A 20,216-nucleotide genomic window follows, 5' to 3' on the forward strand; every position below is an offset into this window, starting at 1 on the left:
AAATAGATGCCAAAAATTTGTCTAAATTTGAATGTATCTAGCTATGATTTAGTATATAGATACATCCGAATTTAGATAAATCTTTAAGCATCTATTTATGGACGGAGGGAGTATTCAGTTGAGAAATTACAACAGTGTTATAAAGAAGAGTATGATAATGGATTATATCGACTTCTTTTCAGAAAGCCTCTTTTCTGTAAAGTTTTTTTCTTTGAACTGATCACACACTTCGATTCAGTGTGATACTGGCCGGCATGCTCCAACTTCCAGTAGGTGGTGCTGTGAAGAACCAAGAATTTGGCTCCAGGTAAAGTCTTTGGCGTTCAGTGCAAAACCCACTAGGCGCGCGTAAATCAGGTCGCAGAGCCACAATACGGACATGGGGGTGACCATGGAGCTCGCGCACGATGCAAAACAAATTAAGCACGCGGGGCTGGACGAGTAGTAGCGGCTGGAGTACTTAACTTGCAGCGCGCCCGTTCGTCTCCGCCTTAATTAATTCCTCCACTCCACATCTCAAAAAAGAAAAGAAATTCCACCGCCTCGTCTCAGGCTCACACTAATTGCGCAGTCGCAAACCAACTCACACTAATTGCGAGTTCCATCTCACGATCCCTTCATTCATTCCCAACCTCCTCTCCCTGATCAATCTCGCCGCCGGCACACTCCCTTCGCCGCCTCCCTCTAGCCGCGGCTCCCCTAAATCCTCACCGCAGCGCCCACCCGCCTCCTGGACGAGTACCCAACGGAAGAGGATGGCTCGCGCGCGCGCGGGGATCCAGCTGGTGGAGGCCGTCCGAGCAACAAGGGCGGCAAGACCGTGTGGCTCTCGGCGCCGCCGGACGGGATCGACGGAGGAAGGCCTGGTGCCTCACCAGGATGCTGCAGCCGGCGCGACCACCGTACCTCCCCTCATCTTCTCCGGCCCCACGCGCGCCGGCAACATCCCTGGACTGGACCTGCTGCTCCCCACGCGCGCCATCCACCTCTCTGTCCCGCTGATGCCTCCCACTCACTCCTGGTGAGCATCCTTGTAAATCCCCTTGCTATCTATCTATCTATCTATCTATCTATCACGTTGAGTGAAATACTATTTGTGGTTGTGGGTTACAAATAACCTAACTTCTCATGGATGTATTGAGATTTGCCTCACATGCGTGCATTTTTATGTCAGCTCAACAATTGATTTGGGTACAGTTGTGTGTGATATGATTATTAGTGGAGAGTGGGACATGATTAGGGTTGACCTTGCATTTTTCTGCAGGGCACGGCTATTTCTCATTACTAAAATCTGAATCTTTACCTTATATATGCCATAGTAGACTGCTCATACCAATCTTGTTGTATCTTCATCAACTTGTCATACTGCACGTGTATGTCACCCAGCACTTTATGCATGCCTTATTTAGAATAACAGGTTCAGATAATCTAACCACCTATCTCCAACACTAACAAGAGAAGATGATCTACAGTTTTAAAAAAATTTGTATTTACCATCGGAGTTTCTATGTTATATGAAACTTCACTTGATTTGGTATATGGATATCAATATGCTCATGAGAAACAACCAGTCTCTTGGCAAGCTCAGACTTGTTTTTTTTTGTGGACTTTCTTAGCTTTCATATAAGTGGGTTCTAATATATATTGGTTGTGCTTGAATGGCAGTTATGAATCAGAAAGAATTCTCACCTGTCCCTTCTCTGATTCCGATTGAGCTTTGTTGCTATACTTGGAGTGGAGGTTTATGTAATGTTTTACCTGAGCAGTTCTTACTGATATGAAACCAGTCTCACAACATTCAAAATTGTTAAAACTATGCGCCTCCACTTCTAATCTTATTCGGGTTGAAGTCCATTTCTTTGTTACACTTTTGTTCATGGTTTGTCACTTCTAATTTCGGAGAGAGGAAAGCTTCTCTCTGCTTATTTCTAAGATAATACGGTCCTCTTTTTAACCTTCCTTGATGTGCACATGCTTTTCAGTATCTTCTCATCTTGAGTTTACCTTTCTTTTTTCCTTTGGATTATGTGTTGTTTTACTTTTTCTTCCTCAAATTGCCAACCAGCTTGGTTAGGTTTCTTCTTGTGGCCTGAAATTTGAGCTTATTGTGATTGCTAGCTAAAACTTAAAAGCTTTTGGCTCTTTTTTTTCTCTAATGAAGTCAAGCTTTTCAAAAGCTATGTTTCATGTTACTGTAGCCTTTCTGCAGTTTTTTTATTGGGTTACTACCCTATAGATACTTTTTGATAATCAAATCCTCCCTTTTTTTCCATGAAAACTCAACGTTCAAAAAGTGTATGCTCAGGCGCACTTAAGCGGTCATTATAGCGAAGTGGTGGAATACCGCTTTGTTTCAGGCCTGAGCGGGAGGTTAAGCGCTGAGCGCGATTAAATGTTGCGATTAGGCGATGAGCATCACCTAAGCGCGCGGAAGCGGGCAGAAGCGAAGGAAAGCGCATTGAGCGTCCATGGTCGTCGGCAGCAAAGCGAAAAATTGAGGGTAGGTGGGAGGGACAAGTAGAATATAGGGTACCTGGGCACCCCAATGGACCATTCCCCCGCACACGAGACACAAAGAGAGACAGGGGAGAGAAGCGGCGGCAGCACACCCTTGCTGCTCCGCCGGTGACGCTGCGCCTCCAGTGCCCTCCACCTCCTCCTCTAGGCCGGTGGGATGTCTACTCCCCTCCTCCAAGCAGGCTACCTCGTCTCCGCTGTCCGTCATGCCTCAGCCCTGAGGTACTCCTTCACGTGTATGTGCTACTGGCGTGCTGCTCTGTCCTGTGTGTATGTGCTGCGTTGGTGTGGTGCTATCTGCAGACTGCTGTAGATGAATCGATTTATTAAGATTTGGGCTGCTGCTTGCTAGCCCGCTCGTGTATGTGCTGCCAGGTTACTATTAGCACATATCGTCAAGTGGTGTGAAGGTGCTTTAGTTCCCGAGGAAGGTTGGCATGCAGATTTTTGAAGCCCGTCTTGGTCGTGCTCACATACGTCCGTGATTGATTTTTGTTACTTTTATATCCCGTTCATGGATGAATGGCTAGGTGGTAGAGAGAAGCATGCTATGTGTGGAAGCGGGAAAATCTGTTTTCACTCGATTAGAAACTTGTCGGCTTATCATGTATACAACTCGGTTCTTTTTTTCTTTCATAGTTCTCTGCTTAGCATTCATAGGCGGTGATGAAATTATCATTCTTGTTTGAATCAACTACTTCCTAGTCATTTCCGGCTTCACTAAGGGTCTTAATTACTTATTGCAGCTACCCATGGCTGCGGCTTCTGGCTCAACATCGACATCAACAGTGGATGCACCCCTGGAGCCAGCCTTCCAGTACTTGTCTGTCGCGCCAAAGTATACCGGTAGTGATCTCTCTTGGCAACAGATGATAGCTCTGAACTTGTCCGAAGAGAACATTGTCGTGTTCACGGCCTGCTGCTTGGCATCAACTATGGCTATGAGGTAATTCCACTCTCTTCAACCCTTCTGGTTTCATATTCATGGTTGGTGCAGATGGTGATCTATTGTGTGTTCTTGCCAAATGCAAGGAATAGGCTATGAGAAAGCAGGCTTTCTGTAAGAATTTTTTCTAGGAAATTTTGGTGTTTTCTGGATGTATGTACACGTTTGCACGATGTTCAGATTCTGCACATGTTTTCTCTGATTTGTAGCAGCCGTGTAGACAACTAGTGGCCTTTGTGTTGTCACCTGTACCCCTTCATGTTTCATTGTGATGTGATCGTCTTATAATTGTGCCTTCGTTCATGTTGTCTTGCATAGAGGGTTAAACCCCCTTATCCGGGTACATGTTTTGCTCTGTTTTTTACAATAGCGAGCCTCTGCTACGGTTCTTAGTTACTCTTCTTTTCATGTCGTGGATTCTTTGCAGGATTTTCTCTGGTTTTGCATGAAGATTCTTACTACCAAAATTGTGTCTTGTTTTCTTTCCTCGACTTCCCAGGCATGAAGATTCTTTGAACATATGTTTCTTGACTAAACAAAAAGAAGGAAAATGCTTCACCTGGGTACATGTTTTGCTCTGGTTTGTACAAGGGCGAGTGTATGTATTACAAACAGCTTCTCCCTCTTATTTTCGTGTTGTGGATGATTCTTTGCAAGATTTTCTCGGGTTCAGTGTGAAGATTTTTGCTACCAAAATCTGTCTTTTCTCTGCTTCCCTGGTTATATGTGAAGGTTTATCTGGTTAATTGCGAAGATTATTACTACCAAATCCTGTCTTGTCTTCTTTAGTCGCCCTCCCAGGCATAAATTTGTAACGCTGTTTTCTTAGGATAAATAAAAATAAGGTAAATGCTTGTTGTTCTGACCAAGTGAACACCACACTTCCTCTCTGTGCCTCTATAATACACAATGTTGCGTTTTATTTGCTTCTGCCATGTATTGCATACTAGTTAAGTATTTCAGTTTCTTGAATTTAAGTGCTCAGTAAAGAATGCAGATCATTTCTACATGATGCAGTAGCATTGGATCAATTTTCAGTAACATTTCAATTGGTTTCCATTTTGAGTCTAAATGCTCTACATCCGGTACAATTGGAACAGTACACCTGCTGCTTCTTTTCTGAACATAAAAAGGCTTGTCTTACTGACCCAACAGTCCAATATATGACTATTTTGCAATTGGTTACTTGGATGGCTGATTTATATTATGTAAACTATGTTTGTTTGATCCTGATGTAGTTCATATACTGCAATTTCATCCGATTTCAGAGCAGTTGGTCACACACGATAGGCTTGTTCGTTTTTTGCGGTCTCTGAAACAATAAGAAAAAGTAGTACTATTGTCTCACAGTTTGTTTATTGTCTCACAGTTTGTTTGCTATGAATGTGTTAGTAGTTACTACTAGCTAACTATGCATGGCCATTTTTATTCTTTTTCAGATTCAAGTATGTTTGCGTTGTCGTGGCGTATCAACTGCTTATTTAGCTACTCATTTGCCATTATGTTCTAAATTTTGACCGGGGAATGTTATGCGTCGGGTTAACTTTTAGAGCGACAGATATTATTGTCTTATGGGGGTAATAAATAAGCCTTGCTTGGCTTGTTTATTGATTAGTGTTCGGGCTCTAACATGCGGCTTCCAAGTACTAGCCTATAGTACTTGTTAATTGAACATATATTATACTACTAGTATAGGATACAATAGGATCAACCCAGATAGCAGAGAGTATTGTTGGGAGTAAAACACTTTTGGCATTTCACTTCATCGCTATTTTTGGCTTGGAGGCGTCAGCATTTTGATGTACTGCACTGCATTTACTCTTGTTGTGGTGCAGCAGCTGCATATGACATATTGTGACGTCCATTCTAATTTCGATGATGAATTTATCTTGACTAGCTTATATTTAAGCTATACTGGGTCCCTTTTACTTCCTACCATGGATAGCATTTTGCATAAGGACTTCCGCATACGATTTAGTATTGCTGTTTTATGAATTTGAATAATCGGTAAAGACTAACGAGCATTTCTACACAATGCATGGCAGTAGCATTGGTTACACTTTAAGTGTTACGAACTGGTAAAATTTAATATAATTTCTTACTACTCTGGTTATAGGCCAGTTGTATCTGTACCAATCTCTTCTTTGCAATGAAAAGAAACGCGATGTCATTGCATTTTTTCGAAAAAAATAACAATGAGACCTATGATTGGAAAGATATCATGATTGTGTTTAGTGTTTATCATTTGTCCAGTGAACAATGAGAGTGCATTGCTACCTAAACTGTGTTAGTTGACTATTCACTTCTTTGTGAACCAGTGTTCACTGTTTATGATTTAGATGGACATTTAGATGTTCTTAAAATTTTGTTTGTAAAACAAACAAAGTTTTTTTTTGAAAATGGGGAAGACCCTGGCCTTTGCATCGACTGATGCATGCATTTATTATGAAAACAAGAATAGCTATGAGTTTCCTTAATGGTAAATCCATTTTTATGGAATTAACATTATAATTAGATGATTTATATTGATGTCTGTGTAACATGCTCTCTATGCTTTTCAGGTCTTACATATGTGATGTATCCAGAAACTTTGCAGGTCTTACATGTGTGATGTGTCAATAAATAGAGGCCGTCCACACACGCTTTGAACATTCGTTAGGTGCTTATCAGCCAGCTGAGTAGGCTATGCAAAATCTTCAAATGAACTAGGTATGTATCACAAATTTTCTGATATATACTGCCAACTGACAGTTCGTAATAGTATTGGTGAAGCTTATGCATTTCTTTAGTCATTAGGGAAAAGAGCTCGGCATTGATTGCGTTGAGTGCACAGTGTGAAATCGCAGGTTGGTGTTCTTAACTGTGGCTCCACTAAGTTCTCATATTAATGATCTTTCTGATTAATCGGTTCAGGTCTCCTGTATATGACATTGGACATGGCCCCTTCAGTCATTTATTTGAGTCCCTGAACATCGGTACGCATCTCACTCTATCATATTGTATGACTCCATTCATTTTGCTATTTCTACCATCAAATTTTACATGCTCATGTCTAAACTTATTTTAACCCGTAGATGTTTCTAGTACAATGATTCTAGTACAATGATTGTTAAACCTGGTCTTGTTATCGACTTTCTTCGTGGTAACTGGTTACCATAAAGTTGATCACCCTGACAGAATTGACCGTCAAAAGGTAAGTTGCATTTTTGTTGCTCTTGATAATATTGCGGGAAAAGTTACCCAACCATATATGTTTTTGATAATTATGATATGTTCGCGTAACAGGCTAAGCATGCTCTCAAGATCTGGAGTATCATATTCGCTCATGGCAATATAGAATTCAAGATTGTTGGTTTCAGTGATAGAAAATGCAACGAACAGACGTGAGAGTTCCTCGTAACCCTTTTATTCATTTTTACTAGTGCAAATATTAATAAATTGGAAAGGGCGCCCTACTTTTTCTAGCTTGTTTTGCAATTTATTTTTGCCTACAGTTATTGCCATTTACTTAGTGCTCTCTGATTGACAGCCTGGACACTTACTTTTGTTGTACTGATGTTTTTGTAATTTTTGGATATCGATTGAGTGATTGCTGGTTCCTTTTTGGCGGTACTGATCATTTGAATCTGTGCTATTTAGAAGTACTTGCCAGCATAGTTTGTTATTGTCACTGCTTCGATCAAGATTTATGGATTATTCTATTCCACGAATCTGAGCACTAGTTGGTGCTGCTAGTTGGTTCTTTAGAATTCTGGATTGTATTCCAAACAACACTCGGAACAGATGTTTGTTGGTGTAATCGGGATAACACGTGAATCATTTTCTTCAGTAGAAGGGTTACAGTAGTGCAAGGGGTATTGGCTGTGTTAAATTGCTTTTGTTTAGGGAAGAGCTTGGCAACATAGATAGCATATTCAATTAACTCTTTTTTATCTTGAATAAACCAACTAGGGACAAATGTTGCATGGAGATTTTTTTACCTTAGGTTGTTGTACTTGGAAACATTCAGGTTGAAAGAAGTATCATGTTTATTTTCGACGGAATTAACTATTACTATAATTCCTTTTTGGAATGAATTTTTATTCTTGTACTCGTTGAACTCTTTGTACTTGCAGACTAAAATTCGAAGTTGAATGAATTGGAACCAATGGATGAATTAAAGGAAGAGGTAGCAGTATGCATGCTGCACTTGAAAGGTTGGCAGCCAAGTGATTTCCAATGTTGCTTTGTCTAATTAGAGAATGGCATCGTATTTTATTTCTCTGTACATACCATGCTGGTCAAGCCAACCAACTGCCAGCTTATGACTTTTACAGTGTATATGCATGTTCTAAGATAGCACTTTGTCGATATGTAACAGTCATACTTCACCTCCACCCATGCTGTCGTGCTATGGCGGTGAGTCAACCATGACGCAACCGTGGCAGCGGTGGCCTTCTTCTACACCTCCGTGTTTTAGGTGAGTCCATGGGCTCCTCTTCTTTCTCATCTACATGCCAAAGATTCGTATGTTATGTGTACAGTACATAGCTCCACTATTTGTTATGTCTGATTTAAGTTGCAGTTAACAGCCAGCTTATGATGCTAGTGTCGTATGCATAATTGTTTGATCTCTTGTACAGTTTAAACCATAATTATCTCATTGCTGTAGCTTTTAATTTTCCTCCAGCTCCTGTACATAATGGTTTGTAAAACTTTGAGAGATTGATTTATTGTCATCCTTAAAGTTGGCATTTTTTCCGAGAAAGCGCAAAAAGCATTTGCGTTTCATTTCATTGAAAAAAAGGGGGAAATCGTTTGTTGTTACAATCCTCCTAAGAGGCAGAAGCCTAAAAGGAAAGCAAAAAGGTGCAGCTCAGTGCACATCCTAGTTTTGCGGCAGTAGAACACGCAGGCCCGACGCACTAGCCCTTGCCCAAAGGGCAGCTTCGTCTCGGATCTTCGTGACGACATTGTGGATGGATGGTTCAGCTCCGTTGACCTTGCACAGCGGTTTGGGCGTAGCATGCTTGGCCTTGTTCCATCAGCTGAGGAGGGCGTCTTCCTGCTCGGGGGCTGCAGGTTGCTCGCAGCCAGGAGAGGTGCCAGACCTGATGGGAGAAGCAGCAGCCATAGAGCAGGTGCTGGAGGGTTTCCATCTCCTGTTCGCAGAGCATGCAGCGTGGGTGGTGCTGGAGGCCTCGGCGTTGAAGGCGAGCAGCGGTCCAGCACCTGTCGAGGTTGGACAGCCAGTGGAAGAACTTGATGCTCGGGGGAGCCCAGGTTTTCCAAGTGAGGTGCCAGGCGTCGCTCAGGGTGCAGCCAAGGAAGGTGGCCTTATAGCACGAACCAGCGGTGTAGGTGCCGCTGTTGTTCCACTTCGAGATCATGGTGTCGGCTTGGTTGGTCAGCTTTATGTGTTCAAGCCGACGCCAGAGCAGCAGATACTCACCGATCTCATCAATGCCCAAAGTTGGCCTTTCAATGGTTAATTTCTCGTTACTGTTGTAGTCAAGCTAATGTGTGGGCCTAAATTAAAATATGATCTAGTTGTTTAGTCTCTTTCTTCTCTAACTGCAGCTGCAATTTACCTCTCTGTTTTAAAACAGAGTTCACTTAAAATTACATCAGCTCTTTAACCTGCACATGTTAACTACATTCTCACGTCTCTCAGGGGTTCTAGAGGAAGGAACATCTTCAGCGGTTGTTAGAGCAGCAGGTCACCTTTTCCAGGCGCAAGTAGAACTCGTGACATGTGTTATGCAGGCTGGTAAAAGGTCTTTTCTCTTACTATAACTATCGATTGTCTGCACCTGTAATTTAGACATGCTTTTCTTGATCATGGCATGCGTAGGGTACTCTGTATGACCCGTATACATGCCATTATGTGACTTTTAGTTGCACACGGACGACTTCCGTAGATTTTGTTGATCATGTTGTTACTCTTTTTTGCTTTGGATTGTCTTCACATACTTTAAGTTCAGTAGAAGGGAATAGAAGAGTTCAAACTTTTGTCCTAGTCAAACAGTGGATAATGTTCTTGTACATGTCATGCTATTAATACTATCATGGTCCCGAAATAGTATAAATTAAGTACCGAAACTGTATATATTGTTTTAGTTTTGCAATTTTGTTACCCTTGTCTGCTTTTTTTTTATTTGTTATGATGAATCATAAGGACCTTATCTGATTAGGCTTAATTAGCTGGACTAATAAGAAGAGAATCTAGCTCTGCGATTTAAGTGATACTTTTCTGGTTTTGCAAAAGCTATAAATTTGAAAAATGTAGTTATTGATGGATATGCCGCTGCCCAGTGTGATGTTGAACAAGTATTCTTCTTGCTCCCGCTCGCTCGATTCTGCGCGGGGAGGCGGCCGGAGTGGCAGCGGCAGAGCTCCGCTTGGCCGTGATTCCCCTTGCTCCCGCTCGCTCGATTCTGCCCGTGTGTGGGAGGAAGGTTGACTAGCTGCTGTCTTGGGCTGTTTTCTCTGCTGGCCATTGGATGAGAATGAACGGTGGATTGAGAGGCTCGGGGCACAGCGTGACCTATGAGCGTCAGGGTCCAGGAATCGTGCAGGTGGGCTCTTCTTTTGTTCATTGATGTTCCTTGCTTTGCTTGTTCTCATGCTGCTTCCCTTTTTGGTTCGTTATTGTTTCCAGTTCGGTTGAAGTACAAAGAACGAAAGATCATCATTGTTCGTTTGTCTCTCCGAATTGTTATAAAAATGCAGATACTTCTCAAGTTCATAATCTTAGTTAGTAATAAACCTCTCTGTAACCGGTAGTCAGAAAGAGGGCAATTAGTTCTAGCTTGATTCTGTAATTCATCTGATGTCATTTCTTGCCGGTCAGGTATCCAATTGAACGTTGACCATGCTGATTCACATCCTGCTCTTGAGAACTCATCCTTTCATTAGGTTAGGTACTGCCTCTCGTCTTCTAATCCAATCAATCTCATACAGTTAGATTTATTTCGTCATGTTCTCCTTATATAGGTTACTTAATGCCAATATTTTTGTTCCCTGCTATTTAGAGAAAGTTATGCATGTGATCATCATTAGTAATCGGTTGGATTGATTGCTATTCACATGAAGAGAATACATTACTGATGCAGAATTCTATGAACACCTAAGAAGACACCCACTGTAGCAAGCCTCTTTTGTGATGTCTGAAGATGATATGGAAGAGTACTGCAGACAACTCATCTCAACTATTCCACGTGCCTCATTGCTTCTGATGGATGGTGAAATGCCTAATTGTAGTTTTTGCATTTTGAAGACTTCATACACTGTCCCATGTCACAATCATCCTTCAATGTTCTCATGAGCATGGACTGGCAAAGCTACGGTATCAAGCTAAAAGGAGGTTTCATGGATGATGAAGGAAATGCTGTGCTTCAGTGGGATAACCTGAGATTTGCTCCGTGTTGATATTGCCATTCACACTTACCATGAAGTATTTCCAGTTTCCGTTCCATTCATACATTCTTTCCTACTGATTGTTAATATTAGTTTATATTTTTAATAGCTACCCGACTGTAGTTGTTTATATTGTCTTGAAGATGAACCTTGAGTTTGAAATTTTCAACACTTTCAAAGAAAAAATGTTATATGTACATACTACATAATATGGGAACCTTTTAACTGTTAGTTCATTAATCATCTTTCATCATGCATAAATGTTTTATTTCTGTATCATCAATATGGATGAACAGGGTAGATTAATTTTGGCATTCTTCTTATTCACACTGATCATCATGTATCCTCCATAGGACGTAAAGGCATATATTAATTCATGCATTTTTATTGTTCAACAAATTGTGCGGCCCTGTTGTTATTCAGGAAAATCAGAACTATGCAATATATCTACACATTATATTGTTAAATTTGTAAACTATGCAACGCTTACCTGGGAATCATTTCCAAATCGTCAAATGTGCCCCTTGATAATAGCAACTGCATGATATGATTCCACTTACTAGGATACACACTTAAAATTCTCTGCTTTCCGTAGGTTTTTGCGTTGACGATGAAACCTTGATGACCTTTGAGGGACACATTATTGTTGTGCAGTGGGATCCAGACCTGATGTCGCGGGAGATGACAGCGGGGGTACGAAGATCGATCGACGCAAGTGGAGAACTCAAGAGAGATAAATGGGCGGTGAGGTGGCTTCGGTGGAGGAGTAAAATGCAAGGCCATGGGCTGTAGAAGAGATGGGTAGAGTACGAGAAAGATGTCGTGGCTTAGATGCATTCACACTGCAGGACTACATTACGGTGGTCACACTGCAACGCGGTTCTTCTCTTTTTCGTTTGATGAGTTAGTTTTTAAGCTCACCTAAAGACATCGGGGCCCTTCCAGGAGGCTAAGCAAGTTATAAGGAAAAATGTGTATCATTTCTCTTGATAAATGTGCCTTATCATATTTATAATTGTGAATTGGTGACTTCATTTTTTGCACCAATTTGTTGATCCATGTACCAATTTCTGTGGTATTGATCATTTTTCAATAAAGATGCTATATCATTTAACAACTGGCAAGCAATAGAGTATAAATAACAGAAAATGAACTACACATGTTGATTCATTTGCTGAAATTATCCACGCAAGCACTAAAGCATTCTTAAAACTTGATTTTGGGTAGAGAAGGAATATGACATGATGTTACAAAGTTGGGATAAAGAGGTATGAGGTGAAAAATGATTATATTTGTAAAATAAAATGGCAGCTGATACATTTATGCACCGCACCCGTGTCAAAGCACGGGCATTTGTACTAGTCTGTATTTACATTGCAATTGTGGTCGACTGGTTCTGATACTTGTATCGGCTGGCACAAACTAGGAAGAGTTAAAACTTGAAGTTATGGATGGAAGCTAAATCGAACCCCAAACTCTCAATCCCGGTAATCTTTGAAATCCTAGTCCAAAGCAAACCTTTGGTTCCTTTCCAAACAGGATCCCCGGCGTGGACAAGGCCGACCCCTGGAAAGTGAGAGATGCAGAACCAAATATAATCACGCACCTAATCATGAAACTGTATGGCCAAATAACCTTCCTCGACTCTTTTTCAAAATGGGGAGCATAGCCCCGATTTTTGCATTTGATGCAGACTGCCGTCTTATTACATACTATCAAAATTCAAAGTTTCCTCGACCGAGAATTAACAAGACAAAAGCCTTCCTCAAGATGAACAAAGAAAACAAGACGGAGCTTTACCAATCTATATCTACATTGTAATTCTACTTGACTGGTCCTGGTACTTGTATCGTCTGGCACAAACTAGGAAATAGCCAAAGTTGATAGTCACCACAACAGCCAAGGTCCAGTACACGTTGTCCAGCCTCCCCTGGTTTATGTTCCCGGGCAGCCACGGCGTGACTCGCCTCACGACGTCGACGTACACCGTGCCGAGGTAGAACCCCATGGCGATGAGCAGCGGCGCCATGGCCGTCGCCAAGCTCCTCAACGACTTGGGGAATTCCAGGTAGTAGAAGGCCATGTTTCCTGGAAAGTGGAGGGCCTCCCCGATGCCGACGACGGCAAGAGGGAGTACCAGCCACAACACGGACATGGGGGTGACCCACCCAGCGGCCTCCTCGGCGCCATGGAGCTCGTGCACGATGCTCAGCCTCCGGCGTTCCACCAGCGCCGCGACCACCATGCCCACGATGTTCACCACGTGGCCGAGGCCCACGCGCTGCAGCGCCGAGGGCGGCGTGCCGGCGATCCGACGCCAAAGCGAGAAGACGACACGGTCCAGGACCGGGGTGACCGCGATGAATGCCACGAGCGTGCAGACGGTGATGGACCCCGCCGGAATCTTGAAGTGGTCGCCGATGGAGCGGTCCATGGCGAGAGCCTGCAGGACGATCATGCCGATCATCACGCCGATCGACACGCTTAGCGTTATGCCGGCTGACCACACCGGGAGGACGCCGAGCAGGGACTTGAGGTCCTCGACCTGCTGCACCGTGCACAGCCGCCGGTTGCTGGTACGGAGGCCACCGGATGTCTCCACGGAGTTGTCGCTTGCGGTGATCATGGCGGCACGATTAAGAAATCTTAGTCTTTTGCTTGGAGCACCCTCGCCGACCGAGTCCGCGACGGAGCCATCGTCTCCGACGTAGTACCGTGCGCTGCCAACGTCGGCACGGCCCTTGCGCACGGCAGCCACGACAACACGGGCAAGCTCCGCGTACGGGCTGCCCTTCGGCGCGGGCTTCCGATAGTACCGCGCGCCAGCGAGAAGCAAGGCCAAGCTGAAGCCGGTGGCGGCGAGGCAGACACCGAACCCCAGAGCCCAGGATACCCCGTCCTGGAGGTAAACGATGGCCTTGTCGCCGATCAGGAAGGATGTGTAGAGGAACACGAAGTACCAGTTGAAGAAGGTGTCCTGGTCGCGCGAGCTGCTGAACTGATCAGCGCCCATCGTCGCCACGTTGAAGCGCGTCCCGCCGGTGCGACGGCGAGGAGGAACACGGCCGCGTAGAGCACGGCGAGCTGCCCGGGCGTCCCGTGCTTGCAAGCGGCGGTGGATGGCGTTGGACAGGGCGGCGGCCGCAGGGAAGGCAGCGCCGCGGAGAGCGTGAACAGCACGAAGGCCTGTAAAATGATACTACCTCTGTCCATAAATAGATGCCAAAAATTTGTCTAAATTTGAATGTATCTAGCCATGATTTAGTATATAGATACATCCGAATTTAGATAAATCTTTAGCATCTATTTATGGACGGAGGGAGTATTCAGTTGAGAAATTACAACAGTGTTATAAAGAAGAGTATGATAATGGATTATATCGACTTCTTTTCAGAAAGCCTCTTTTCTGTAAAGTTTTTTTCTTTGAACTGATCACACACTTCGATTCAGTGTGATACTGGCCGGCGTGCTCCAACTTCCAGTAGGTGGTGCTGTGAAGAACCAAGAATTTGGCTCCAGGTAAAGTCTTTGGCGTTCAGTGCAAAACCCACTAGGCGCGCGTAAATCAGGTCGCAGAGCCACAATACGGACATGGGGGTGACCATGGAGCTCGCGCACGATGCAAAACAAATTAAGCACGCGGGGCTGGACGAGTAGTAGCGGCTGGAGTACTTAACTTGCAGCGCGCCCGTTCGTCTCCGCCTTAATTAATTCCTCCACTCCACATCTCAAAAAAGAAAAGAAATTCCACCGCCTCGTCTCAGGCTCACACTAATTGCGCAGTCGCAAACCAACTCACACTAATTGCGAGTTCCATCTCAGGATTCATTCATTCCCCACTCTGTTGGATACGCAACCTCCTCTCCCTGATCAATCTCGCCGCCGGCACACTCCCTCCGCCGCCTCTCTCTAGCCGCGGCTCCCCTAAATCCTCACCGCAGCGCCGACCCGCCTCCTGGACGAGTACCCAACGGAAGAGGATGGATCGCGCGCGGGGATCCAGCTGGTGGAGGCCCGTCCGAGCAACAAGGGCGGCCAGACCGTGTGGCTCTCGGCGCCGCCGGACGCCAGCAGGGGGATCGACGGAGGAAGGCCTGGTGCCTCACCAGGATGCTGCAGCCGGCGCGACCACCGTACCTCCCCTCATCTTCTCCGGCCCCACGCGCGCCGGCAACATCCCTGGACTGGACCTGCTGCTCCCCACGCGCGCCATCCACCTCTCTGTCCCGCTGATGCCTCCCACTCACTCCCGGTGAGCATCCTTGCAAATCCCCTATCTATCTATCTATCTATCTATCTATCTATCTATCTATCTATCTATCACGTTGAGTGAAATACTATTTGTGGTTGTGGGTTACAAATAACCTAACTTCTCATGGATGTATTGAGATTTGCCTCACATGCGTGCATTTTTATGTCAGCTCAACAATTGATTTGGGTACAGTTGTGTGTGATATGATTATTAGTGGAGAGTGGGACATGATTAGGGTTGACCTTGCATTTTTCTGCAGGGCACGGCTATTTCTCATTACTAAAATCTGAATCTTTACCTTATATATGCCATAGTAGGCTGCTCATACCAATCTTGTTGTATCTTCATCAACTTGTCATACTGCACGTGTATGTCACCCAGCACTTTATGCATGCCTTATTTAGAATAACAGGTTCAGATAAATTCAGATAATCTAACCACCTATCTCCAACACTAACAAGAGAAGATGATCTACAGTTTTTAAAAAATTTGTATTTACCATCGGAGTTTCTATGTTATATGAAACTTCACTTGATTTGGTATATGGATATCAATATGCTCATGAGAAACAACCAGTCTCTTGGCAAGCTCAGACTTGTTTTTTTGTTGACTTTCTTTGCTTTCATATAAGTGGGTTCTAATATATATTGGTTGTGCTTGAAAGGCAGTGATGAATCAGAAAGAATTCTCACCTGTCCCTTCTCTGATTCCGATTGAGCTTTGTTGCTATACTTGGAGTGGAGGTTTATGTAATGTTTTACCTGAGCAGTTTCTTACTGATATAAAAGCAGTCTCACAACATTCAAAATTGTTAAAACTATGCGCCTCCACTTCTAATCTTATTCGGGTTGAAGTCCATTTCTTTGTTACACTTTTGTTCATGGTTTGTCACTTCTAATTTCGGCGAAAGCTTCTCTCTGCTTATTCCTAAGATAATACGGTCCTCTTTTTAACCTTCCTTGATGTGCACATGCTTTTCAGTATCTTCTCATCTTGAGTTCACCTTTCTTTTTTCCTTTGGATTATGTGTTGTTTTACTTTTTCTTCCTCAAATTGCCAACCAGCTTGGTTAGGTTTCTTCTTGTGGCCTGAAATTTGAGCTTATTGTGATTGCTAGCTAAAACTTAAAAGCTTTTGGCTCTTTTTTTTCTCTAATGAAGTCAAGCTTTTCAAAAGCTATGTTTCATGTTACTGTAGCCTTTCTGCAGTTTTTGTATTGGGTTACTACCCTATAGATACTTTTTGATAATCAAATCCTCCCTTTTTTTCCATGAAAACTCAACGTTCAAAAAAGTGTATGCTCAGGCGCACTTAAGCGGTCATTATAGCGAAGTGGTGGAATACCGCTTTGTTTCAGGCCTGAGCGGGAGGTTAAGCGCTGAGCGCGATTAAATGTTGCGATTAGGCGATGAGCATCACCTAAGCGCGCGGAAGCGGGCAGAAGCGAAGGAAAGCGCATTGAGCGTCCATGGTCGCCGGCAGCAAAGCGAAAAATTGAGGGTAGGTGGGAGGGACAAGTAGAATATAGGGTACCTGGGCACCCCAATGGACCATTCCCCGCACACGAGACACAAAGAGAGACAGGGGAGAGAAGCGGCGGCAGCACACCCTTGCTGCTCCGCCGGTGACGCTGCGCCTCCAGTGCCCTCCACCTCCTCCTCTAGGCCGGTGGGATGTCTACTCCCCTCCTCCAAGCAGGCTACCTCGTCTCCGCTGTCCGTCATGCCTCAGCCCTGACGTACTCCTTCACGTGTATGTGCTACTGGCGTGCTGCTCTGTCCTGTGTGTATGTGCTGCGTTGGTGTGGTGCTATCTGCAGACTGCTGTAGATGAATCGATTTATTAAGATTTGGGCTGCTGCTTGCTAGCCCGCTCGTGTATGTGCTGCCAGGTTACTATTAGCACATATCGTCAAGTGGTGTGAAGGTGCTTTAGTTCCCGAGGAAGGTTGGCATGCAGATTTTTGAAGCCCGTCTTGGTCGTGCTCACATACGTCCGTGATTGATTTTTGTTACTTTTATATCCCGTTCATGGATGAATGGCTAGGTGGTAGAGAGAAGCATGCTATGTGTGGAAGCGGGAAAATCTGTTTTCACTCGATTAGAAACTTGTCGGCTTATCATGTATACAACTCGGTTCTTTTTTTCTTTCATAGTTCTCTGCTTAGCATTCATAGGCGGTGATGAAATTATCATTCTTGTTTGAATCAACTACTTACTAGTCATTTCCGGCTTCACTAAGGTTTCCTTAATAACTTATTGCAGCTACCCATGGCTGCGGCTTCTGGCTCAACATCGACATCAGCAGTGGATGCACCCCTGGAGCCAGCCTTCCAGTACTTGTCTGTCGCGCCAAAGTATACCGGTAGTGATCTCTCTTGGCAACAGATGATAGCTCTGAACTTGTCCGAAGAGAACATTGTCGTGTTCACGGCCTGCTGCTTGGCATCAACTATGGCTATGAGGTAATTCCACTCTCTTCAACCCTTCTGGTTTCATATTCATGGTTGGTGCAGATGGTGATCTATTGTGTGTTCTTGCCAAATGCAAGGAATAGGCTATGAGAAAGCAGGCTTTCTGTAAGAATTTTTTCTAGGAAATTTTGGTGTTTTCTGGATGTATGTACACGTTTGCACGATGTTCAGATTCTGCACATGTTTTCTCTGATTTGTAGCAGCCGTGTAGACAACTAGTGGCCTTTGTGTTGTCACCTGTACCCCTTCATGTTTCATTGTGATGTGATCGTCTTATAATTGTGCCTTCGTTCATGTTGTCTTGCATAGAGGGTTAAACCCCCTTATCCGGGTACATGTTTTGCTCTGTTTTTTACAATAGCGAGCCTCTGCTACGGTTCTTAGTTACTCTTCTTTTCATGTCGTGGATTCTTTGCAGGATTTTCTCTGGTTTTGCATGAAGATTCTTACTACCAAAATTGTGTCTTGTTTTCTTTCCTCGACTTCCCAGGCATGAAGATTCTTTGAACATATGTTTCTTGACTAAACAAAAAGAAGGAAAATGCTTCACCTGGGTACATGTTTTGCTCTGGTTTGTACATGGGCGAGTGTATGTATTACAAACAGCTTCTCCCTCTTATTTTCGTGTTGTGGATGATTCTTTGCAAGATTTTCTCGGGTTCAGTGTGAAGATTTTTGCTACCAAAATCTGTCTTTTCTCTGCTTCCCTGGTTATATGTGAAGGTTTATCTGGTTAATTGCGATGATTATTACTACCAAATCCTGTCTTGTCTTCTTTAGTCGCCCTCCCAGGCATAAATTTGTAACGCTGTTTTCTTAGGATAAATAAAAATAAGGTAAATGCTTTTTGTTCTGACCAAGTGAACACCACACTTCCTCTCTGTGCCTCTATAATACACAATGTTGCGTTTTATTTGCTTCTGCCATGTATTGCATACTAGTTAAGTATTTCAGTTTCCTGAATTTAAGTGCTCAGTAAAGAATGCAGATCATTTCTACATGATGCAGTAGCATTGGATCAATTTTCAGTAACATTTCAATTGGTTTCCATTTTGAGTCTAAATGCTCTACATCCGGTACAAGTGGAACAGTACACCTGCTGCTTCTTTTCTGAACATAAAAAGGCTTGTCTTATTGACCCAACAGTCTAATATATGACTATTTTGCAATTGGTTACTTGGATGGCTGATTTATATTATGTAAACTATGTTTGTTTGATCCTGATGTAGTTCATATACTGCAATTTCATCCGATTTCAGAGCAGTTGGTCACACACGATAGGCTTGTTCGTTTTTTGCGGTCTCTGAAACAATAAGAAAAAGTAGTACTATTGTCTCACAGTTTGTTTATTGTCTCACAGTTTGTTTGCTATGAATGTGTTAGTAGTTACTACTAGCTAACTATGCATGGCCATTTTTATTCTTTTTCACATTCGAGTATGTTTGCGTTGTCGTGGCGTATCAACTGCTTATTTAGCTACTCATTTGCCATTATGTTCTAAATTTCGACCGGGGAATGTTATGCGTCGGGTTAACTTTTAGAGCGACAGATATTATTGTCTTATGGGGGTAATAAATAAGCCTTGCTTGGCTTGTTTATTGATTAGTGTTCGGGCTCTAACATGCGGCTTCCAAGTACTAGCCTATAGTACTTGTTAATTGAACATATATTATACTACTAGTATAGGATACAATAGGATCAACCCAGATAGCAGAGAGTATTGTTGGGAGTAAAACACTTTTGGCATTTCACTTCATCGCTATTTTTGGCTTGGAGGCGTCAGCATTTTGATGTACTGCACTGCATTTACTCTTGTTGTGGTGCAGCAGCTGCATATGACATATTGTGACGTCCATTCTAATTTCGATGATGAATTTATCTTGACTGGCTTATATTTAAGCTATACTGGGTCCCTTTTACTTCCTACCATGGATAGCATTTTGCATAAGGACTTTCGCATACGATTTAGTATTGCTGTTTTATGAATTTGAATAATCGGTAAAGACTAAAGAGCATTTCTACACAATGCATGGCAGTAGCATTGGTTACACTTTAAGTGTTACGAACTGGTAAAATTTAATATAATTTCTTACTACTCTGGTTATAGGCCAGTTGTATCTGTACCAATCTCTTCTTTGCAATGAAAAGAAACGCGATGTCATTGCATTTTTCGAAAAAAATAACAATGAGACCTATGATTGGAAAGATATCATGATTGTGTTTAGTGTTTATCATTTGTCCAGTGAACAATGAGAGTGCATTGCTACCTAAACTGTGTTAGTTGACTATTCACTTCTTTGTGAACCAGTGTTCACTGTTTATGATTTAGATGGACATTTGGATGTTCTTAAAATTTTGTTTGTAAAACAAACAAAGTTTTTTTTTGAAAATGGGGAAGACCCTATGAAAACAAGAATAGCTATGAGTTTCCTTAATGGTAAATCCATTTTTATGGAATTAACATTATAATTAGATGATTTATATTGATGTCTGTGTAACATGCTCTCTATGCTTTTCAGGTCTTACATATGTGATGTATCCAGAAACTTTGCAGGTCTTACATGTGTGATGTGTCAATAAATAGAGGCCGTCCACACACGCTTTGAACATTCGTTAGGTGCTTATCAGCC

The 20,216-nt window shown here is 43.1% G+C and overlaps 2 long non-coding RNA genes and 1 pseudogene across 2 annotated transcripts; 2 read left to right on the plus strand and 1 right to left on the minus strand.

Moving 5' to 3' along the window:
- Nucleotides 1-6,135: 6,135 nt before the first annotated feature.
- Nucleotides 6,136-6,557, plus strand: LOC124691650. Its single transcript, XR_006999056.1, has 4 exons — nucleotides 6,136-6,172; nucleotides 6,260-6,309; nucleotides 6,377-6,438; nucleotides 6,538-6,557. It is a non-coding gene; the product is annotated as an uncharacterized LOC124691650 (long non-coding RNA).
- A 44-nt stretch (nucleotides 6,558-6,601) lies between these two features.
- On the plus strand, nucleotides 6,602-9,249 carry LOC124691646. The gene is made up of 5 exons (XR_006999052.1): nucleotides 6,602-6,656; nucleotides 6,749-6,846; nucleotides 7,579-7,659; nucleotides 7,824-7,922; nucleotides 9,117-9,249. It is a non-coding gene; the product is annotated as an uncharacterized LOC124691646 (long non-coding RNA).
- A 3,422-nt stretch (nucleotides 9,250-12,671) lies between these two features.
- Nucleotides 12,672-14,074, minus strand: LOC124689587 (annotated as a pseudogene).
- Nucleotides 14,075-20,216: the final 6,142 nt, after the last annotated feature.

The sequence above is a fragment of the Lolium rigidum genome, chromosome 2 (assembly GCF_022539505.1).
Source record: "Lolium rigidum isolate FL_2022 chromosome 2, APGP_CSIRO_Lrig_0.1, whole genome shotgun sequence".
NCBI lineage: Eukaryota > Viridiplantae > Streptophyta > Magnoliopsida > Poales > Poaceae > Lolium > Lolium rigidum.